Here is a 25,384-nt window from a genome sequence, read left to right as displayed (position 1 = left end):
CTTCTCGAAGGTCGACCTTATCCACAGGTATAATCAAATCCCCGTCCACCCCGACGACGTCCCTAAAACGGCCATCATTACCCCTTTCGGCCTTTTCGAATGGCTCAGAATGCCTTTTGGTTTGAAGAACGCTGCTCAGGCATTCCAAAGGCTAATGGATCAGGTCGGCCGGGGTTTGCCATATATTTTCATCTACCTGGATGATATCCTGGTAGCCAGCAGCTCACAGGCGGAGCATGTCAAGCACCCCCGCCTACTTTTCGAATGGCTGAGCAAACACGGGTTGGTGATCAACCCTGCGAAATGCCAGTTCAGGTTGTGCTCCGTTTTTTTCTTAGGTCACAGCATCACCTCCCACGGTGTGCAGCCACTGCCTGAGAAAGTCAACGCTATCCGTCGCTTCCCCAGGCCCCTATCGGTCAAGGGTCTACAGGAGTTTAACGGGATGGTTAACTTCGAACACCGATTCGTCCCATCTGCAGCCGCCATCATGTGGCCATTGTTCCAATGCCTGGCTGGTAAGCCCAAAGACCTGGTCTGGTCCAAAGAAGCACAGAAGGCATTCGAGGGGGCTAAAACCGCATTGGCCAATGCCACTATGCTGGAACACCCTAGCGTGTCAGCCCAAACGGCCCTCACCGTAGACGCTTCCGACTTCGCGGTAGGCGCCGTTCTCGAGCAGCGTGTAGGTAGTCGTTGGGTGCCGCTGGCAGGTAGCTGCGAGCCCCCGAAGTTAAATACAGCGCTTTCGACAGGAAGCTCCTCGCACTTTACCGCCATTTTCGTTATTTTCTGGAGGGGCACGCTTTCACTGCATTCACAAGCCACTAACGTTCACTTTGACCAAGGTGTCTGACCCTTGGTCTGCCAGACAGCAATGGCACCTCGACTACATTTCCAAATTCACGTCTGATATTCGGCATGTGGCAGGGAAGCTGAACATTGTGACTGACGCGTTGTCCCGTCCAACGCTGCCCGAAGTCTCAGCGCTTAGCCTAGGCGTTGATTATGAGGAGCTGGCCGCTGCCCAACAGGCAGATGCCGGTATCGCAATGCTGAATCAGGGCTCAAGCTGGTTAAGGTGCCCTGTGGTGCCACTGGCGTGCAAGTCCTTTGCGATATCTCCATGGTCGTTTGGCGACGTCAGATTTTCGACACCATCCACAGCCTAGCGCACCCGTCCATTCGCGCCACCTCTGCCTTGGTCGCGGCGAAGTTCGTCTGGCACGGGTTAAGGAAGCAGGTCGCTGCATGGGCTCGTTCCTGCATCCCGTGCCAGACCTCCAAAGTGCAGAGACATGTGCACCCGCCGGTCCAGGATTTCACCGTCCCGGACGGCAGGTTCCTGCACATCCATGTTGACCTGGTAGGTCCCTTGCCGTGTTCGCATGGGGCTACCCACTTACTGACCATCGTGTGCAGGTTTACCAGGTGGGCAGAGGCAATTCCGTTAATGGATACCTCCACTGAAGCATGCGCGAGGGCCATTGTCTCCAATTGGATCGCTCGTTTCAGGGCCACCTCAGATATTACTACCGATCATGGGGCCCAGTTCACGTCCTCCCTGCGGTGCGGTATGGTGCAGCTGTATGGCGTGAAGCTGCATCAGACCACCGCTTATCACCCAGAGTCCAACGGGTTGGTTGAGCGTTTCCACAGGCACCTCAAGTCAGCGTTGAAAGCTCGACTCACCGGCTCAGATTGGGTCGACCAGTTACCTTGGGTCCTCCTAGGCATCAGAACAACGCCTAAGGAGGGCCTCAACGCCTCCTCGGCCGAGTTGGTTTATGGCTTGGTTTTGAGAGTTCCTGGGGATTTCTTGCCTGTTCCCCAGGACCAAGAGATCCCAACCTCAGCGTTGTTAGCGGACCTTCGTGAGCGGGCATGCGCTTTGGTCCCGGTTCCCACTTTCTGGCATGGTTCGTCTTCGGTGCATGTGCCTACTATGTTACGGGATTGTGCTTATGTTTTTCTCCGTAGAGACGCTCATCGCTCGCCATTACAGTGGGTGTACAAGGGTCCGTACAAGGTGCTCAGTACTGGTGTCTCGACGTCCACGTTGGACATGGGTGGCAGAAAGGAGTTTGTCTCCTTGAGCCGCCTTAAGCCAGCACACGTCGACGAGGATAGCCCAGTGACAGTGGCTACTCCACGGCGTAGAGGACGTCCACCAGCTGTTTTGCCGCCCTCTGCACCCGTTATCTGTTACCTGTTTCTCCAGTCCCCTCGTTCGCGTTTTTCGTGCCCATTCCTGCTTCGCGTTTTTCGAGCCCCTCCGGTCCTGTTTTGCCGGTCCCTAATGTTACGCTCACTCCGCGACCTTGGACTACGCGTTCCGGTCGAACCGCCCGTTTACCCATGTATTTCCATACTGCGGATTCTGGCGGGGACCATGTAGCGGCGCCTGTTGGCGTATGCAGAGATCGAACCTGGCGTTCGGAAGCCACGGTCACGTGATTCGGGAGGGGCCGCTTGTTTCGCGCGGTTTTTCACTTGCGCGCGTTAGTTCAGGGCTGACCACTGTTGTGTGCAGACGTGTCTGTAGAACCTGCATACTGGCAATCAAACTTGTGAATAAAGATTTGTTGAAAACTCCAGTAGTCGTTTCTCAGACCACTAAATTATCTTGGTTTAGGTGCAGAAACCAAGGGTGGAGGTGGAGAGACAATCATTAAAGTGATTAATGACAAGGGAACATACATGTTCAGATTCAAGAAGTGCAGTTACATTAACTATAGCATCATTCTGTGACAATTGACGTTGGGTGAATTGTTAATTTTAAATTCAAAATTGATAGATCTTTGTTAAGCAGAGATATTGAATGATGCTGGGAATGAATATATATGGAGCCAGGTCAAAGATCAGCCACACTTCCCCGAATGGCTCTGGAGGCTGGAGGGGTAAATGTTTGCCATTGGGTCCTACGATCCTTTGACATCATGGGGGCTGTTGTGAAGTCACAGGGAGAAACAAAATAAATAGCACATCTTATGTACCTTTAAATAAATGAGCTTCCAGTAACTGCTCGGCTTCTGTCTCTCCTTGCAGTCATTGATCCACAGGCTCCGTAATGAACTCTAATAACAACTCTATTACTGTCGGCTCCCTGATTGGAGCACACCAATACAAAATTATCTACAAAGGAGCTAGCTTGTCAATATTAATTCCACGACAGAGATTACTTGTTGTCAGAGAACAAAGGTGTTCAGCCAGCAACTGAACAACTTAACTCCTCGTCTCAAAAAAAATTAAGCCAGTATTGATTTGCCTCTTGTATTCTGGAAAGGGACACGGACACGTATACAGAGAATTGTGTTCGTACACCAAATCACTCTGATGTTTTTTTCCCTGTCTGGTAGGAATCATTCAGAAACATGAGGCAAATTAAATCAATGAATTCATCTCAGCAGATGGGTGCTTTAACAGGCAGTTAGCCTTTAGATAATTGAGGCGTTGACTCTGGAATCATAAAATGGATGGCTCGTTTATACATTTTACTGAAATAGATCACTGGGGTTAAATAAATGAAATCCCATTTGTCAGCCGGTAATAAATGGCTCCGTCTGCAAACAGATCTATTTGCCCTAATAAATACAGGGATGTTACAGTGCTCCTCCCTTGATAGGGTTACAGGTTAATGAAATGGTCTTTCCTTTGCTTGTTTTTTTGCCTCCTCCTGCACTGTGTGATAAGTAGCAAACCAATGAAGCTTGTAATTACAATCTTACAGAGAACCGGGCCAATCTGTATATAAATCTCGCCATCCAATTACAAGATGTAATAATTTTGCAGTCAAGCTGGTAATGAGGTCTAATACTCATGCATGTGATAATCCCCCCTGGATGCTGACTCTATCAGATGTTAGCTTTGTAATTATACTGGCAGAAAATCATTATTTCATGTTCAGCAAAAAAAATGAGGTTGGTGGGAAGTTAATTTTCTCCATGCTCTGTGAAGCATAGACAAAATTTTAATGATTTAATGATTACAATTATCCTTTTTGAAATTGACCCACATTACTTGTTCAGAAAAACTTGCACTTAAAAAGAGGATGAAAATGTTTGTCTGCTGACCACGCAGGTATTAAAATAGTTTTAAAAAATACTAACAACAAATGGCAGCAGTTTTACATATAATCCTTTGACAGTACATCTAATTAAAATACAACATCCTTTGTTTAACCATGCAAGTGAATATCAAGCAGTCTACATTGATTCATTGCTTCTTTCATTCAGATCTTGATCCTTCAGTAAAAATGTTTTAAAGAGCTGTTTAAAGAAAACCGAAGGACAATAAAATGAAGTGTTATACAGCACCATGTGTAAGCAATGTCATGATTTGTTAGCAATATGAATATATCTTCGAGCTAAATTATTTAAGCCCCTTGTTAATTACCTGCATCATACGTAAAATAAAGAATTGATGGGAAATAATACAATGTATTTTCTAATATATTAATGCTTCTTTGAAGCTGTACTTGTCCATAATTACTTCATATTAAAAAACAGTACAATTCGTTATGAATCCATTGTGCCTGATATTCAAGATTAATTTCTGACGCAGATAGTCTGTGTTTACACAGTATTAATCTATTTTTCCTAATATTGATGGTTAAATATACGGTGTACCGATCAGTGGTATAATACACGTCATACTTTTCTTACCTACGTTATTTTGCCAAATGTCTACTTGTTTTGTGAAGCCATTAGTTTCTTGCTGGAGAACATGGGCCCACTCAATGGTTATTCTTCATATGCAAGCAGAGGCAAAGAACATTTGACTAGAAAGGCAATACAATGGCAGGAGGATAATGCTTAACAAAGAATCAAACTTGTAAGTACAGCTGTGCAAATGTTTGATTTAAAAGTTGTCTTCGATTTATGATCCATAGTCACATGTAAAAGATATGGTGAGACAGGTTTATGGACGTATTTTCCATTTTTTCACCATATAGAATATAGAACACAATGAAAAAGAATGTAACAAAATCTGCTTTATATACAAATATAAGAAAAAGGAATAGGCAATGTCATCTAACCCTCTTGGGCTTGCTCCAAATGTAGACCCATACAAGCAGTTGTCCATTCAGGCCAGAACTGACAGAATAGTTCTTCGCCCAGCAAATCTTTGGAATTCTTTTCACAAGAGGGCTGTGGAGGCTCAGTCACTGAGTATTCAATGGAAACATTGATAGATACTTAGATAGAACCAGCGATATGGTGTTAGTACAGGAAAGTGGTAAAAGGTCAGGTGTGATTTTATTGAATGTTGAAGCAGATCTGAGGGACTGAATGGCCTGCACTTTTTCCATTTCTCATGTTCTTAAGATGGAAATATGTGAAGTTATCCACGTCGATTTACATAATGGTAAATCAGAGAATTTGTTAGATGGTGAGAGATTGGGTATTGTTGCCGTTCAAAGTGACAGATGTGTTTGTACACAAATCACTGAAAGTTAGCATGCAGGTGGAGCAAGCGATACATCATGTTAGCCTTTATCATGGAAGTATTTGAATATATCATGTCCGGTAAGGAAATTTTATTGTAATTATATAGGACCTTGGTAATACTGCACCAGGAACATTCTGTGGAGTATCATTCTCTTTACCTAAGAAAGGGGTGGCAAGATGGTGTAGCAGTAGAATTGCTGCTTTACAGTGCCAGAGACCCGGGTTTGATCCTGACTATGCCTGCTGTCTGTATGTTCAGAGTTTGTATGTTCTCACCGAGACCTGCATGGGTTTTCTCCGGGTGCTCCGATTTCCTCCCACATTCCAAAGACATACAGGTTTGTAGGCTAATTGGCTTCTGTAAATGGTAAATTGTCCCCAGTGTGTGTAGGAGAGTGTTAGTGTGCAGGCGTCACTGGTCGGAGTGGACTCGGTAGGCTGAAACACCTGTTTCCATTAACTAAACTAACCTAAACTAAACTAACCTAAACTAAACTAAACTAAACTAAACTAAACTAAACTAAACTAAACTATCCTAAACTAAACTAAACTAACCTAAACTAAACTAAACAAAACAAAGCTAAACTAAACTAAGAGAACATGTTTTAGATCAATGAACTTCTATCAGAACTAGAAGTAGGTTATGGGATGCAGAGAATAGGCAAGGATGAAAGAACAAAAGTGAGGCTGATAAAATGACAACAGTGGATCACTTTATTTGTCTTCACAAAATAACTTCTTGTGCTTATAAGTGTTGGCAGGGTTCATGAATAGCTGCAAGATGATTCCATGTTACATGGCATCCTCACTTTGAAAGCTAAATTCTACTCTTCATTTGTGTTGAAGTTTGCCAGATGACAGAGGCTGGCACAATAAGTGGAGCTGGTGTGGAAGCAGGCTTCAACCAAACTGCAGCAAAGAGTAGGCAGGCTCTCCAAAAACTTATTCCCATAATAACCACAATCCACCGCTGCCAATGAAAGCAAATCCCCCCCACTAGCAGTTCCCCTGTTGGAATCTTTCTGTTAACGCCCAACATAGTATTCCTTCTATAGAAATCACTGGAAACAAGTAAATCAACATGGGCAAGAATTGTATACATTAATGCAATGACATTACTAAACACTGATACACCTCCTCAACACTCATCTTCTAAGTGCCTTTATTTGGCCCACGCTCCGTTTTCTTGTTGCAGAGAAGAACTGTGGCTGGGTGGCTGTGTGCAGCTCTGGGTCAGCATGACTTGGCTTTAACCTGTAGTGCCTTGTCAGAAGTGGCAGCAGCCTGACCTAGCTGGCTGACTAGCAACTCCAGAGGGTGGACAGCCACATTTGTACTCCACACATCCACTGACATTCCCAAAGCATCAGTGGCCTAGCAATCTAGGAAATTCAGGGATGCTGTTTAATACGGGAATATGTGCTGATAATTCTTACCAGGTTTGTTTATGGGCTGTCCCACTATCCAGACAATCTGTGTGAGTGGATGTGAGCGACAAATTCCGCAACAGTGTGTGTGTCTTCTCCCTCTGTGGAGTCTCTTGGCTCATTCAATAGGGACGCACCTACATGTTACAAGGACTTGGTGCTGTTGAAGGGAATAGACAGCTAAGCATGGAGAGACTGAATGTGGAAAGGCAGATTAGATATGACCACACGGTCATCTTTAGTAATTTCCAGCTCTCCTCTGGTCATCAGCTTTGTGATACACTACTCTCTCCTCTAACCGACTGGCCCGCTCATGGGTGGCTTTCCCACATCAATTTGTTGTGAACAGCCTACTCCGTCCGGCAATGAGTGAAGTATCTGCATTGGCTAAATAGTGGTTATTTGGGCTGCGAGAGATACACGTGGGTGCTGGAGCAGTGTTATGTGTGAGTCATACAGTGCTTGCATTGGTAGAGAGGACTCTTGGCTGGCTCCACCAACGTTGACTACAAAGTGTGATCATTAACCTTCTTTAGGGAGTGTGGCCAGGTGCGGGGGACCCCCTGTCTAGACGTTTTGCCGCTTCCTTGTTTGCTGTTTCATCTTGGCAAGGGCAGTTGTCTGGATCCCTTGGTGTGCAGGATGACTGTCTCTGCTAAGGATGCCAAAGGCAGCATTGGTGAATCTGGTGCCAGCTCCCACCTGTGTGCCAACTCCTGTGCAGACATTACCCTCGGCAGTGTTTGAAATGCTGTATCATGGCTTCCAGCCGTCCGGTGAATGTTTCTCTTTCAAAAAATAAATGTTATTCCTAAAAACATGTATACAAGAAGCACAAAAATGGGAGCACGCATGGCTTCCTTTACATTTGTAGTGTCGTCCTGTCTATACATTCGTATTTTTGAGTGAGGCAGCATCTATGGACCGAAGGAAATTGGCAACGTTTCGGGTCGAGACCCTTCTTCTATTTCCTTCACTCCATAGATGCTGCCTCACCCACTGAGTTTCTCCAGCATTTTTGTCTACCTTTGATTTTCCAGCATCTGCAGTTCCTTCTTAAACAAGAGTTTAAAATGTTTTTCCTCCAAACTGGTACAAGAGACATTCATGTTAAAAATATTGGGCTATCATATCTCAAATTAGACTCATAATTAGCCATCATCTGATTATGAAGCTTTGTAGACCAACAGTAATGCACCAATCTAAGGTGCTTGCCAACCATAAAGGTAATGTGTGACTTAACAAAACCCATTCAAGCAGCTCCAGAAGCACAAATTGCTTCAAATGGCAATTTATGTTCAGAAAATTAGTAGAATACCCTTTGAAAAAATGTAATTTTTTCCTGTGATTTGTGTACAAATTTGGATATTTAGACTATGAAATTTATGTGAAAAGGGCAGGTAGAATTGACTTCCTGATGGAAATTGCAGATGTATGTCTTTCTCTGGTGTAAAGGAGACTGCATTGTGAATACTATGAGGCTTAATTTATGTACCTCAATTTATCCTTACAAATAACTTTGAATACATTCCACCACTATAAATTATTTGCAAAGTTTCCTTTATATATTCCAGTTACTTGCTTCTTTCATTTTAATCTTAAGTGCTGTTTGAGGTAGAAATTGGCAAGTTATACCAGTTATTCAAGTATAAAATGCGTACAAATAAATCAATTTAGCAATCTGTTCTGCTTTGATCACATTGCTAAGTTATTTCTGTCCTTTTATCAGATTTCCTCTCCCTCCACCACCCTGTCAAGCCAGTAGGAAGTTTGAATTGATAGATTTACTAAGTCCACTAGATTCCATGGGTGAATAGTTTAAATTACTCATGAAAGGGAATAGGCTCAATACACTGAATTACTTTATTTTTGTTCTGTAGGTTTTCTTAAATGATGCTTACTGAAACATTTTGTCGGAACAAGCAATTAGGCTCATGAGTGGGTTTAACGTGTTTTGAAGATATGGTGACCAGATTAATCTTAACCTCGTTGAAACTAAATGCCAAAGTAAAAGAACTCTTGAGCTCATTGACTATAATATATGAAGTGATTATAACCCATGATTTATAAAACTCAGGATCTCATGCTCATTTTAGCCAACTCGCCCTGCTTCTTTCAGCAAACTGTGTGCATATCCCTCCAGACTTCTCTCATTTCGTCTGCCATTAATCCACCTATTTCCCCAGCCTGTCTATATTTTCTTGAAGTCTATTTCTGTCCTTGCAAATCACACCTCTAAGTTTTGTGGCATCTGCAGATTTTGTACTTGTGCCCAACACACGCACGTCCATATCCATTAGTATATATCAAATAAAGCATGGACTTCTGTCGAGCTCCAGTGTGCACTGTCTTCCAGTCTGACAAAGAAATGTCATGATTGCCCTCTGTCTGCTGTTACTTCACTGATTTCTATTCATGCTGATACAGTTTCTTTTATTCCATGGCTTCCAAATCCTGATGATGTTTACTTTGATGCACATTATCTGCTTTTAGAAGGTCCAGATATACCACATCAAATGCAATTCCCACATAGAAGTATTACATTATCAAATAGCTCTATGGTGTTAGCTAGACGTGATAATGCTGGCTTTCTCTAATCACTCCACACTTGTCCAAGTGACTGCTAATTCTGTCCCTGATTATTCAACTTCAGCGCGGGATCAAAGCGGCTGGCTATGGATTGGCGGCTATCCAGGACAATTATCATGGAGTAAAATGGACCTCAGATGAACAATAGCCAGTTTTTAATTTGCAATGAAGTTGTGTTTTTTAAATCCCCCCTTCCCCCCCCCCCCCCCCCACCCCCCACCCCCCACCCGCTTAGAAAATTCTGCAGCATATCCTGAATTACCTAATATATCCAAAAAGTTTTATCTTCGGTGGTGTAACCTCAAGTATAGTGTGTGTTGTTATAAACCCCTCAAAGTGTAATAGCAAAGTACTATACTGGCAAATGATATAGAATAATTTAAATATATTCAACCAATTAGCAGCACATTTAAAATGGAGCACTTGCAAAAGCTGGTGAAAGAATGGTTGGTCTTCCCCAATCCTAGCACTGTGCACGCCCACTTTCTTACATTGCTCCTATTGTGAGAATACCAATAGCATATGTCAAATCATCCTCAATGTTTTCATTTATTTTGCAGGTATCTTTAATCCCTAAAAGTAAAGACTGGTCCCTTAATTCCAATCCAATGATAGTCTCAACCTTGGAGTAGTTTTTCTATTTTGATAGAAGTTCCCAATTTTTGATGGATAAGATCTTTTCATGGACTCTTCAGAGACATGTTCCATTTGTTACTCTATTGGCAACCATGCATGTAGGAGAAAGCTAGAGTTGAGATACCAAGTGACTGTCTCCCCTTGCTGGAGAAAAAGGAACTGGGGTATAATACTAAACTAAAAGGAATGCTCTTTTAAGGCTATTCTTTTCTCAGAGGACTGTGAACCAATAGAATTCTCCATACAAATTGTTGTGAATTCATCTTCACTGTGACGTGCTTTATTTGGGGACTGAAGGAATCAAGGGATTTGGGTGCAGGTTGAGAATGTGAGATAACCTGTTCTAACCGTATAGCCGAGGGCTTCAACAACATCTTAAAAAAATAGATCAGGAAAAGGAAACCATAGTGGACACACATCAGTCTGAAGAAGGGTCTTGATCTGAAACGTCACCCATTCCTTCTCTCCAGAGATACTGCCAGTCCCGTTGAGTTACTCCAGCATTTTGTGTATATCTTTGATTTAAACCAGCATCTGCAGTTCTTTCCTACAGTTCCTATACATAACATCCTTGTCTGTCTGGAGACAAAATGGTCAACTTTGGCAATGATTATGATTTGATCAGGAGATGGCTGGGGTCAAGTGCACTATTTGCTGCATTAAACATTGTGGGAGTGTGCAAAGTTATTCCCACGCGATGCATTTGTTGCATTTAACATATGAGGGGTTTTGAAAGATTAGTGCAAAGCCATTTAATTCACCTTTCTTCAAGATGGCGGCGCTGGCTTAACAGCTGCGGCCCACCTGCAGTCCGTCTGTTTTTTTTTCTTTCTTTTTGTTCCTTTGTCATGTTTTAGTTAATTTTGTTTTATTAAGTTGTGTATGTGTGTGGGTGGGGTGGGAGAAACATGTTTTGGTCTCTTCCTTCGCTCGTTTTTTTCACCTTGGCGCAGAGGGAGAACAAAGAGGGAAGAGACAGAGACTATAAGATTTTGCCTTCCACCACAGTGAGGAGGTGTTTGGTGAACTCACTGTGGTGGATGTTAAATTTGTGTTGATTGTGTGTTTTTGTCATTTTTTATTATATGTATGACTGCAGGGAAACAAAATTTTGTTCAGACCGAAAGGTCTGAATGACAATAAACAAATCTAATCTAATCCAATCTAATCTTCTTGTCCAATGCCAACAAGCGATTATGAGTCTCACACATCCAAGAATGGCTGAGGGAGATTTAATTTGCCATCAAGAATAGATGAACTGATAATGCTCATTCTGAAGCTTAGAAAGTAAGATGTTGTAGGACTATTTGATTTAATTTTTATACAGAACGTCAAACATTAAGTAAAACACAAGTAAAACAGTCTGATGAAGGGTCTCGACCTGAAACATTACCTATTGATTTTCTCCGGAGATGCTGCCTGGCCCGCTGTTATTCCAGCATTTTGTGTCTATTTTCTTAAATATTAAAGACATATTGAACTGACCATTATCAAGATGACACTCCTAATTTTGTCACACCAACTCAGTTTGCCCAATGGAGGCCCTACCTATTTTTAGTGTAAAAACAGGCATGTAAATTAGTTAAACATTTGCAACTACGAATTTATGCTGGGTTGTTTGAAACAATGAAAGTGTTTTTTTTGTGGTGATATATGCTGGCACAGCATTCCTGCACCTGTATCAAGTTAAAATGGGATAAATGTACAGCACATGTATGTCCATAGTAAAAGCACTGATCATAGCTTTCTACTTTCATTCAGCCACAGAATTGCTGCTGCAATGGGTGGCAGTAGAACGCCCACATTCATATCGGTGTATGATTTGATCATCACAGCTGAGCTCAAATCACCTTTGGCCATATCAGTCATAACACATCTATATTTTTCATGTCATAACTTGGCAGCAACCAGAGAAAACCTTGGATGATTTCTCCTCTCTTCAGTCTAAGGAAAAATTAGGCTTGTTGAAATAACTGTTATATTCTTCCAACTCTTTGTATTCAAAATAGCAAATAATACCCCAAAAAGATGAACATTTATCTTTTCCTATATTAGTTGGAAGCTCCCTATTCCCATCTTGGGAATGAGCTGTGAGTCTTCTGGGTGTTCAGCTTAGAGTATTGCACTGAATCATTAGACAAGATCTGAAAAACAGTTCTAATCCAATGATCATATATTGATAAAGTTTTAGATTAGATTAGATTAGATTAGATTTACTTTATTAATCCCCTTATTCAGGGGAAATTCAGATATCCTTGCAGCACACTAATAAAAATACAACATAGCATTCAAGAAGTTCAACATCAAAACACAAAAACATCTCCCCACAGTGGTTCCCACTGTAGGGGAAGGCACAAAGTCCAGTCCCCATCCTCTTGTCCACCCAGAGTCGGGCGTATTGAGGCCTCCACAGTCGCCGCCACGGCACCCGATGTTCTCGCCGGGTGATGATGCTCCGGCGTCGGGAGAACCCCCAGCGGCTTGGGGTGCCAGGAACGGCCGCCTTCCCACCGGAGACCGCGGCTTCCAAGCCAACAGACCGCGCCGGATGGAGCTCCACACACTGGCGATCTCGGTGAGAGATCCCAGGCTCCGGGATGTAAAGTTCAGCGCCGCAGCTGGCCGCTCCACAGAACCGCGGCTCCACAATGTTCTTATTGGCGGTCCCAGCATACTGGAGTTCCAGCGCGGCGACCCAGGAAAGGCATCGCCCGCTCCGCAACAGCGCTCCAGCGCTGCGCCGCCGTCAAAGCCGAGGTTCTGGCCAGGTCCCCTCAGGGAAACGTCGCTCCAGGACCCGCTGGTAGGCCGCGAGGACAGGTCGAAGGCTCTGCTCGGAGGAAGGCAGTCCCTCCGACCAGGTAGGGACTTGAAAAGCAGTTTCCCCCTTCCCCCCCACCACCCCCCACACATAAAAAGATTAGACCCCCTGACTACACGCTTTGACATACTAAAAATAATAAAAAAGAAGTGAAAAAAAACGGACAGCTGCAGGACAGGCAGCCATTCAGGACAGCACCTCCTCCGGTTTCCATTTTACTATGGATTTCAACTTTCATTTACAGAAGATAAAAAAACAAAATTACACCAACGAGTTCAGAAAATCTCTGCAACTTGGAAATATTTTTTGATTATAGTAGGATTGCATTGAGCAATTCTCTGTTGTGAAATGCATCTTTTGAGTCTCATCCATTTTAACAACTGCATTGAAAGCATTAAATTTGCAAGTTCTTATTTACTGTCATTTAGATATTGTCCATCACACTCCACTTACATTTGGCATCTGTGCAACGTGAAATTTATTTATTGAAAGTTTTGGTCACACATGAAAAGTTCTCCAGATGATGCCCTTTCACGCTCCCACACTTTGAGATGCAAAGTCTCTTGTTTTGTGGTGCTCCATTTGAAACAGATAAAATCTACAGTGTGTTAAACAAGAGTGGATCTTTTATGCATTCTGTGTTAGGACAAGTGAATCACAGCTGTAGATCAGTAGAATAAACAGCTCAGTCTGATTCAATTACAGCCCAGGCCTGACTTTTATCTGCCAGTGACATCATTTCAATCAAAATGTAAAATAATACAATGCAATAGATTCAATTGCTGAGATAGGATACAGGCTGCTGCACTTAGTCATTTAATCAAAAATGAAAGAAATGCTTCCACTGACAGATAGCTAGAACTTTCATACTATGCCTGCATTTCCTAGTAGACTGGTGCTATTCAAGTAAATTGACTGTAGGAATACAATCATTTTATTAATAGGAAACAGTATTATAAGATAATACAATGCAACATCAGAGATTGGATACAAGCTGCTGCACATTCATTTAATGAAAATGAGAAGGAATGCTTCTTCTCATGGACATCTACAACTTTCACAACTACCACCTTATGCAACATTCAAATAAATTGTATGTTGTTTTTTAATTGTTTTATATGTAAAACTTTAAAAAATTTATGCACACAGTTATTGCCTCTTACTCAAACCACCTACAAGGCAACATTTCAAGAATTGAGATCATGGGAAATATTGAAGCAGCCTTAGAAATGGCAACACACCATCTAGTTTTCATAACATCTGTATTTTTAATAAAGTAATAAGATGGAATGGTTTTCCTTCACACAGTTTTTATTCATGTTTGCTGTTACTTAAGATATCGAAATACTACAGAGAGATGATATGTTTTAAATTATTAAAGAACTGAATAAATTTTATCTTCAGGCCAATCACATTACTGAAAGATATGGACAGTGACAGAAATGGCAGGCTGAACCTTTTCATTCTCTTGACTGTGTCTTCAACATTCAGGCATTTATCCATTGTGTTTGAGATTTCATTCAGATCATTCAAATTTTAGCTCATCATGTGGGAATTCACTGAGTTTACTATGAGACAGTTTAAACTGGAAAATGATACATGGACATTACTGTTTTCTGAAAACTGAGCAAAACCTGGGGTTGAGTGGAGTTCTTCACATTATTTTACGTTAGTCTTTATTACATATTAATAAAGTTAGCAAATGCATATGTGTGTGGGTCACTTCTGAATTCATCAGCCACAGATTTCTGCTTGGGCATCACCAGCATTTCCACGATAAATAAATCTATCATTGTATATTAAGCATCTGTATATTCAGTGGTAAAGGGCCTGTCCCACTCACGCGACCTTTCAGCGACTGTCTTCGACCTTTAAGCTCAAGGGCACTCGCCTGAAATACCTCGAGCTGGATCGACCGTCAGCGATGAAACCGCGAGCTGGATCGATCGAACACACACACACACACACACACACACACACACACACACACACACACACACACACACACACACACACACACACACACACACACACACACACACACACACACACACAGCAAAGGCGGGGTTCAGGGAAAGCGGGGGAGCGCTGACTGAAATGCACACCCGCGATGAACAGGAAGGAAAAATACCCAAAAGGCATCCCTTAAACGAGTATGTTTTTTTGGATGAGCACATTTTTCCATTTTCTTGATTAAAATGTTAAAGGCAACCAATTCTAAATTCAGCCTAAACATGTTCCAGCACATGTGATATCATAACATGGACTTAACAGCAATGAAGGCAAAATAAATCACTTGACCTGACCATGAGGAACAGTGGAGGAAGAGACTGACTTTGGTGCCTTCCCACAGTGGGAAACTTTGATTCTGCTGTGTGGGGATGTTTTATGTTAAATTCTATAGTGCGTGTTCTTTATACCCTTTCTGGCTTAATCCCTCCCTTCACCACCTCCAGTTTAAATTCCAGTTGGAATATTTTGGAGGACCCAAGAACCAAGAACCAAAACCATGAGATATTTTAGAATCATGCTAACTTTGCAATGATCATGCAGTTAACAAACTGGTTAACCCAACTGACTCTCAAATTTGGATTTATGAGTTTGTGAAAGTCTGATTCATTCAAAGGTGCCAAGATTAAATGATTACATTACTGTCGGTGATCTGAGCAGATGAATGATGTTCTGATTTACATTATCAACCTTCCTCGTGCTACAGCAGAACCAATTTTTTAGTGCCTCGTTATGTCCTGATCATAAATGATCTCGAAAGTAATGTTTTTTACATTGGAGATAGATGATGCTGTTATTAAGTGGAATTGTTGTGATGTCATTGCTGAATGCAAATATGTTTATATTATGTTTCCATTTAAAGTTCAAAAGTCATGTGTTGGCAAGACCAGTGTCAATGCCTCTTTGCCTGGGAATGGAGTTAATGGAACAGTCACCTTGTCATCAACGGGTCCTTTAGACTCTACGGAAACCATCACTTTGTTGCCAATATTGCTTCCTCCTCCTCCTCCCCGAACTCCTAACCCTGTGCAGCAGAGATCAGCAAAGCCCTCAGGGTGGCCAGAGTGTGCAGTGTGCAGGATAAGAAAAGAATGAAACACTCTCTTGGAAGAGCACAAACTATCTCTGTATCAGCTGTGGCACTGCCAACGGCACTTTATACTTTCCTCGTGGCCAATTGCACAAGTTTTAGAGGCATTTTGTAATAGAACAGAAAACAGAGAAGATAGTTCATTTCTACCAAAGCGCTACTTTCCTGGAGGAACAACTGCTTAAATATGGTAGGTACAGTGGACTCTCTAAGAATGAAGGTGTTGAACAAAGCACCATGAGGACTTCCAAGTTATGCCTCAGAGTAATCTGGGGATGCTTTCAGGAAAAGGCCTGAAGTTCCATATTAGTGTGCAATTGATTGAGGAACCTGCAGTCTATGCACATCTATGGAACTATAATGCCAGCTGGAGAAGAAGTCACTTTGCATCGAGAACATCAACAGTATCCATAATTCAGTCGTGCATTACAAATTGCAAATTATGGCATAACTATTGTGCATTCTTGGAAAAGGGAAGATGCAGAGAAGACATTGCTCATTTTTCACCTATGACCTGTAGCAATAATCACCACTTTCCCATCCCCTTCTCAGAGATGCCACCACATACCTAGGGCTCTGGGCTTCATTCACACTTCACCTGGAATGAGTTTGAGCTGCAACTTTGTATTGGATTTGCTCAGCTGGCACTTTGACCTAGATTAAATCTGGACTGATTGTCTTCATTTTACGATATCACTGAGGTTGAACCAAGTCTGGTGACAACCCACCTGGTTAAGTCTGGGTTTTGACTGAGGGCTGAGTTTCATCTGGATTGTTACAGAATGCAATGGTAAACTGGATTGTCGCAGGGAATAGGGTGAAATCTGGGTTATTAGGATCTGGGCTAACTCTTAGTTCTCATTGGAAGCTGGTTTAAGTATGGATTGATTCTGGGAGCTGGGCTAAGTTTGGGATGTGAGAGAAAAGCGGACTACATCTTGGCTGTCACAAAGATAAGGCATGCATAGCTTGGCAGAGGAAGCTACATGCGTGTGCAGTGACATGGTGTGTCACTGAGAATGGGGTTAAGACAGGTTGTCACCAGCTGCTTGTTTTAATCTGGGCCGTGACTGTGAACTGGACTAATACTGGGGCGTCTTTGGGATGAGATTTATGATAAGGTTATCACTGATGACTGTTCACTGGAATCTAGGTTCTGCTTATGTTGTGACTGAGGATTGGTTTAACATTTGCCTACCATTGAGAGCTGGGCTACTTTATTTTTTTACTGGGAGCTGGGCTAGGTTTAGAGCTAGCTCAGTCTGAGGTGACATGAGGAGCTCACTTAACCCATGGCTTAAGCAAGAGACCGCAGATACTGGGCTGCAAACAGTGGCGGACTGGGTCTAAAAATATTGGTTGCCAGGAGACAAAGGGGGCCCACCCACAACTTCAATGCTATCATTTAACAGGGCCCCACTTGCCATCACTTGCTATCACTTATTCAGGGGCCCACTTGCCATCGGGCAAGCTGACACCCTGGCCAGTCCGCCACTGGCTGCAAAGCAAAATAAAAGTAGTTGGAAAAATTCAGCTTGTCAAGCAGTGCCCGTGGAGCCAAAGAGATGGTCAATCTTCTGGGTCAAGACCTGGAATCAGGTCCTTAATTCTTGGTTATGTTGGGAACAACATAGTTGTGTCATTTCCTTCCATCCAGACCATTTTCAGGGTACGTTGCATCACAAAGGTTGGAAGTATCGTCAAGGATACCTGTCACACTGGCCATTCCCTTTCCTCACTTCTACCTGAGAGAAAATACAGGAGTTTGAAGTCTCAGACATTCAGGTTTAAGACCAGCTTCTTCCCTACTGCTATCAAGCTCCTGATTCAATAATCTCTTTCACTCCACCTCACCAGATATGCTGCCATGTGCATATCTTAAAACTCTACCTCATTTGGTTTCTCCATATTTTGTGCTCTCCTCAGATTTGCACTATGATCCTGCACTATTCTGTTCTTTTGCACTCATCGTATTTACCGTAGTATTTATCATTACTCCATGTATACTGTTTACTCTATGAGTTTCATGCAAACAAGAAATTTGTTGCACCCTGTTGGATGTGATAATAAACTAATCTGAATGTGAATTATAATCCTTTCTTACTAATAATCTGCCTTCCTGTTCTTGCCACCAAAGTGGAGAACCTCACATTTATCCATGTTAACCTGCATCTGCCATGCATCTGCCCACTCACCCAACCTGTTCAAGTCACACTGCATCCTCATAGCATCCTCTTCACAGTTCACACTGCCACCCAGCTTTGTGTCATCTGCAAATTTGCTAATGTTACTTTTAATCCCTTCATCTGAATTATTAATGTATATTGTAAATAGTGCGGTCTCAGCACCGAGCCTTGCGGTACCCCACTCGTTAATCCCTACTCTTTGTTTCATGTCTGCCAAACAAGTTTCTATCCATTTCAATACCCTACCCCCAATACCATGTGCTCTAATTTTGCCCAATAACCTCCTGCGTGGGACCTTATCGAAGCCTTACTGAAAGTCCAGGTACACTACATCCACTGGCTCTCCCATGTCCATTTTACTTGTAACATCCTCAATAAATTCCAGAAGATTAGTCAAGCATGATTTCCCCTTTGTAAATCCATGCTGACTTGGACCAATCATGTTACTGCTATCCAAATGCTTTTTACTGTCCTAGACTTCCCTTGTCAGCCACGGTCGCCTCTTACTCCCCTTTGAATCTTTCTTCAATGAATACCTTTGTACAATGCAATGTTATATTACATTGAAGGCCACTACTATAAAAGATCAAGGAAGCAAGATTATTTTTCCTGGGAATTCAAATGAATGTTTAGGTTTAGGTTTATTTTTGTCACGTTTACTGAGGTACAGTGAAAAGCTTTGTTTTACATGCTAACCAATCAAATCAGATAATACTATACAATTAAAAAACTCTAGTTTTCTCATGCAATAGGCAGAACAAATGGAAAGATACAGAATGCAGAATACACTTCTCGACATTATAGTACAACCGTTCCAGAGACAAAGTCCAATGTCCACAATGAGGTGGTGGAGAATGGACTGTACCCAAGGTTAATGATGGACAGTTTAGAATCCTGTGTATGGTGGTGAGCACTTTTAAACTTCTGTATCTTCTGCCTGATGGGAGCAGCAAGAAGAAGGAATGACCAGTGTGGGAAATGTCTTTGATAATGTTGGCTGCTTTGCTGAGGCAGCACACACTGTAGATGGAGTCAATAGTGGAGTGTCTGGCTGTGTAATGAACTAGGCTACATCCACCATTCTCTGTAATTTCTTGCCGTCTTGGGCAGAAGTGTTCCCAACCCAAGGTGCAGTGCAACCCAACAATATTGGGGGAGAAGTTGTTGTCCTGACACCATGTTACCAAGTTTTCTCTCCTTTCTGTACTCCATCTCTTCATTGTTTGTGATCGTTCCCACCAGAATGGTGTCATCTGCAAATATATAGATGTAATTTCAAGACTATACTAATGCGAAACAAAATTGGTTTATTACATCAAATTTTCACTCTGAAATTAATAGTATGTTTGTGTCAATGCTTAAATGTAGAAATGTTCAATGGTCTGAGGTGCTTTGTCCATAGATTACATTCCTTGATCTTTTCCAAATTTTCATAGAAAAACGTGTTAATTGAAGCTATTATTCATTAGAAAACCGCACAGGTCTAACAAAATTATTTATCTTCCCTCAAGGGAGCCAGTTTACACAAATATGAACCAAACATTGAACATGCTGAACTATCCACTCCCCTTACCTACTCTAACTTCTCCCCCTCTGAAGGTACAGCCCTCCACTCATTCTGCAGCAACCCTGACATTATAATCAAACCCGCTGACAAGGGAGGTGCCGTGGTAGTCTGGCACGCTGACCTCTACCAGTCTGAGGGCAGGCGATAACTCTCAGACACCTCCTCCTACCTTGGACCATGATCCCACAGATGAGCACCAAGACTTAATATCGCACACCATTTCAGATTTCATCCTTTCCGGCTGTCTGCCCTCCAAAGCCTCCAACTTTATCGTTCCTCAGCCCTGCATGCCCCGATTTTATCTTTTCCCCAAAATCCCCAAACAGGACTGCCCTGCCATCGTTTCTGCTTGGTCATGCCCCACTAAATTAATTTCCACATCCTATCCCCCCTGGTTCAATCCCTCCCTACCTATGTCCAAGGCACCTCACACGCCCTTCGTCTCTTCAATGACTTCCATTTTCCAGGCCCCCTTCACCTCATGTTTATTATGAATGTTCAGTCATCCTACACCTCCATCCCCCACCAGGAAGGTCTTAAAGCCCTCCGTTTCTTCCTCGACCACAGAACCAGCCAATTTCCATCTATTACTTTCCTCCACCTGACAGAGCTGGTCCTTACCCTCAACATCTTCTCCTTCGACTCCTTCGACTTCCTCCAAATCCAAGGTTTAGCTATGGGCACTTGCATGGGGAACAATCACTGTTCCATTCAAACACTGGCCCTATCCCCGAACTCTATCTCCACGACATTGATGACTGCATCAGTGCTACCTCCTGCACCCATGCAGAACTCACTGACTTCATTAACTTCACGACTAATTTCCATCCTGCACTCAAATTCACTTGGGCCACCTCCGACATCTCTCTACCGTTTCTAGATCTCACTGTCTCCACCACATGAGACAGACTATCGACTGACATCTCTTATAAACACACTGACTCCCAGAGCTTTCTTGACAACACTTCTTCCCACCCTGCTTCCTCTAAAGACTATCCCTTATTCCCAATTCCTCTGTCTATGCTGCATCTGCACCCAAGATGTGGTTTTCCATACCAGGTCATGAGAGATGTCCTCATTCTTTAGGGAACGGGGGTTTCCCTCTTCCATTATAGATGAGGCTCTCACTAGGCTCTCCTCAATGGAGTAGAAGGTTGGCTCCGCTCTTGCTCCCCCTCCCCCATTCTTTACAAGGACAGAGTACCCCTTATCCTCACCTTCCACCCCATCAGCCATCGCATACAGCACATAATTCTCCAACATTTTTGCCACCTCCAATGGGATCCCACTACCAGCCACATATTCCCATCTCCACCCATTTCCGCTTTCTGCAGAAACCATTCGCTCCGCAACTCCCTGGTCAACTCGTCCCTTCCCACGCAAACCACTCCCTCCTCAGTTACTTTCCCCTGCAACCGCAGGAGATACAATGCATGTCCCTATACCCTTACCTTCAACTCCGTCCAAGAACCCCAACAGTCTTTTCAGGCAAGGCAGAGGTTCACTTGCACCTCCTCTAACCTCATCCTCTGTTCCAGGTGTGGACTCCTGTATATCGGCGAGACCAAGCGCAGGCTCGGCGATCGTTTCACTCAACACCTCCGCGCAGTCCGCCTAAACCTACCTGATTTCCCGGTTGCTCAACACTTTAACTTCCCGTCCCATTCCCAATCTGACCTTTCTGTCCAAGTGGGAGGAACAACACCTCATATTTTGCTTGGGTAGCCCACCAGTATGACTTCTCTAACTTCAAGTAGCCCTTGCTTTCCCTTTCTCTCCATCCCCTCCCCCTTCCCAGTTCTCTAACCAGTCTTACTGTCTCCGACTACATTTATTTTCTGCCCACTCCCCTATCGGTCAGAAGAAGGGTCTCGACCCTAAACGCCATGCATTCCTTCTCTCCAGAGTTGCTGCCTGTCCCACTCCAGCATTTTGTGTCTATCTTTGATTTAAACCAGCATCTGCAGTTCTTCCCCACACATTGGACACGTTGAAAGTGGGCATGCAGAAGGTGGAATGACTGGTGCAGACCAATGCTAATTCTGTCCTAGGTGGCACCTAGGATGCACTCCAGATCAACTATTCTATATGACAGGCACAAGCTGTGTACACCTAAACACCTAAAGAATATTACCAACACTTTCCCTTCTTTGTTGCAGAAAAAACTCAGGTTCAATTCTAACAGCAACCCGCAAATCCCATTCATTCTTTCTGCACACAAGGCCGAGTAAGGGTTGTGGTCTTGGCAGAGCTGGTGGAGATGCCCACCATGTCCTCTTTATCATGTTTCATCTATTTTGCATCCGACATAGCACACTACAGACACTATCTCAATGGTACCTTCTTGATTAGTAAGTGGGTCAGGGGTTATGGGGAGAAGGCAGGAGAATGGGGATGAGAGGGGAAGATAAATCAGCCATGATTAAATGGCGATGTAGTCTTGATAGGCCGAATGACCTAATTCTGCTCCTATAACTTATGAACTTATGAGTCTCTGCTCTACATTCTTAATTAAATTTAACTATTGATCTGGTCAGTGTAAGTTTAGCAACTGTCTAACTCCCAAGCTGAAGCTGTAGTGGTGCTATGTGACACATAACATCAATGTTATATACACTGTGATAGCGCCACTTCCCTTGGATGCTGCTCTGATCCCTATCACTGGCTGACATGCCAGGAGAGGTCAAGCACCAACATCAATTGGTTATCCTCCTGAACTTTCTCATCCTGCTCCTTATAAACCCAGCCAGAAGGGAAAAGGGAGAGGGTGAAAAAAGAGGAATGAAAGAAGAGTAAAAGAAGAATGAAAGAAGAGAGAGAGGGAGGGAAAGAAAGTTGGGAACTTCCCTGCTCACTGTTTTCCCGTCACAGGTTTGAGGATGACTGAGCCACTGGGACAAGCCCAAGACCACCAGCTCCATTGTGTAATCAAGACTGAGCTGCCAGGAAGGCAGCCAGCACCTCTATTGAGGCTAAGACTGAGTTGTCGGTGAAACCCTGAGACACTAGTGTCTCTTGCTGCCCATAAACAGCTAGGGACTGCGCGCACACACAGTTGCAAAGACTGAGCCACCAGAATGAACTCGTGACCGTCAGCACCTCCTCTTGAGGCAAGGGTGAATTGCTGGGAGAAGCCTGAGATAATCATGTCTCCTCCTTCGAAGACAAGGATTAAGTTGCCAGGACAAACCCGAGATCGACAGCGTCACTGCACACACGCCCTGATGGCGAGGTATGTTCTGACTTCAGTGATTATAGTTTAGCCCACTAAGGGCAATGCCTGTTAGGTTGAACCGAAGGAAAATGGTAGTCAAGAACCTGAAAAGGAATGTTTTTTTTAAAAACTTCTTGCCCACCATGCTTGAAGTCTATGCGCCAAATTGCAAAACATTTAAAGCAGATAAAAATCAAATAACGTCCTCATCCTTTTGTATAGGTATCTTCCATGTTGATTCATAGAATCCTGTCTTATCATCGTCTGTCATGAACTGTCCTGCCCCAATAAATTGCAATATTTTTCATTCTATAAATAAGTATTGGGCATCTTCTTTCATTTATCCCTGGCATGCCCTTTTTACAAATCTAATAAGCAAGGATAGAAACATTCATAGAGATCTGAATCCAAACATTGATTTATGTTATCTTGTTTATTGTTACAAGACTAACTGTCCTTAAAGTTATTTAATTAATAGTGTTTTTTTGTTCACAGAATTTTGAAAACACTAACGAAGGCTTTTTCTGACTATGGAGACACGAGTTGCCGAAGGGCTGGATTGCTTTCGCTTAAAAATATGATTAAGGTTATTGAAATAGTCTGAAACAGGTTGGACACTGGAAGCAGAGGGAGGAGAGACTTTCTCAACCAAGCTGTGAGTTTTTATAATTCATCATTGGTTGACAGATGAGTTCTGCTGGAGAATATTAGAAAATGTCAAATCTCGTATATATGCTAATAGTATGCTGAGACTCGGCAGTGGTGTGCTAGAGTTTTTTTTAATCTGTCTTGACCAGCCTGGAAAGTGGAGGAGACAAGTCATTGCACTTGACAATTTATGATCAAACAACTGAATTGTAAAAGAATAAAGGCATGGAAAGTGATAGCAATTTACTGATTTAGCAATGTTATTACTATAGATAAAGAAAATATTGATTTAGGTTACACTGAGCGATTAATTAATTTCCTTTACACACTATGTTTTCTTTTCAAATCAATTTAAACAAATGTTTGGTCCTCGGGAAATGTACTGCATAGTTATATTTTAAATTAAGTACTTATATCTAATTCTACATGCCCATTATTTATTAAATAACAACTTGTAAATTGTATCGTGTGGCTTGTAGGAAGTATGTTCTATTTTTATGTTCCACTTTTGGAACGTCAGATAAAACTACATTTCATAGAAATGATGATTGGATTTAACCAATTGATGCTTGCTCTCTTTTAACCAAACAAAGCACCAAAATAGCACAAAATGTCATATGGTGTTTTAATTTGCCTTTTACACGTCGCTAGTTAAGTTTCAGTTTATATTATGAATTTAATATGGTAAACTGTAAATTAGGCAACAAAAAATAGAATGGTGTTAATTGTGTATTGCTGTACATATGGAATAAATCAGGGAAATACTCCAATGTATCCTGAAGTGCTAAAAACACTACCCTTTTTATATCTGTAATTAGATCATACAGTGTGTGCCAGTTAATGGGAGTCTTTTATTTTTACTCAAAGGATATATTGGCACAGATACTGAATAATTCCTCCACACATTTTGCATGAAAAAATAACCTTGTTTTTACAAGACCAATTCATTGCAGGAGTTGTTATTTGTTTATATTGCTTTATTAATTTATCACATGAGGATATATTAAGCAAAAATTAACATTTGTGTTTAAGTATACAGTATAGCCAGATAACTTCATGATGAATATTGAGGATATAAAAATGGAATAGAGTTTGCATAGTTATTGCTACCAATGAACACCAGTGAGATCTTGAAAGGTTAACTGGTTTGTTTCATACTTCCTTCTACCTTGATATAAAATGATGCAACTGACAGGTTAATCATTTAGTTTCTAGTCATTTGCAGAGCAATGCATTAACCAATTATAAAATGTGCATTGCAAAGAAATGTATTTAAAGGTCAACTATGTTGGTATGGACACCACTACCTTTATCACAGCAGTTATCCCCCATTCAACACTTACACATTAGCTTAAGTCTTATACAGTAAATGTTAAAATAAGATATTTCAACCAGGCTACCTGGATTCTAGAACGGAGCATGGATGAAACAAGATTTGGACAATGGTTTGAAAATATATTTCTGTAATCTATTTAAATGTTTAATTTTATGCAGTTGCAAATTGTTCCAAATGCATGGTAACACCTGAATTCTAATAAAAGCTATAATGATGATTAACCAAGCTCTGCACTTACCTTTCAAACCACATCAGGAAATCATAACTAAATAGGAAAGTTAAATAAAATCTGCTGTTGAATGAATAATTGAAAGTAAGTTGAATTTATTTAGACTACAATACCGAAGCTCATTTTTCCTAAAAGGCTGACTGAAATAAAATTTGATATTGATACGATTATAAACCAGCAG

General features: G+C 42.2%; 1 long non-coding RNA gene across 1 annotated transcript; it reads left to right on the top strand.

Moving 5' to 3' along the window:
* Window positions 1-2,529: 2,529 nt before the first annotated feature.
* LOC116984366 lies at window positions 2,530-23,927 on the top strand. Its single transcript, XR_004415001.1, has 3 exons — window positions 2,530-2,629; window positions 17,795-17,808; window positions 23,917-23,927. It is a non-coding gene; the product is annotated as an uncharacterized LOC116984366 (long non-coding RNA).
* The last annotated feature ends 1,457 nt before the right edge of the window (window positions 23,928-25,384 follow it).

The sequence above is a fragment of the Amblyraja radiata genome, chromosome 2, assembly GCF_010909765.2.
Source record: "Amblyraja radiata isolate CabotCenter1 chromosome 2, sAmbRad1.1.pri, whole genome shotgun sequence".
Classification (NCBI taxonomy): domain Eukaryota; kingdom Metazoa; phylum Chordata; class Chondrichthyes; order Rajiformes; family Rajidae; genus Amblyraja; species Amblyraja radiata.
This window is presented reverse-complemented; position numbering and strand designations above follow the sequence as displayed.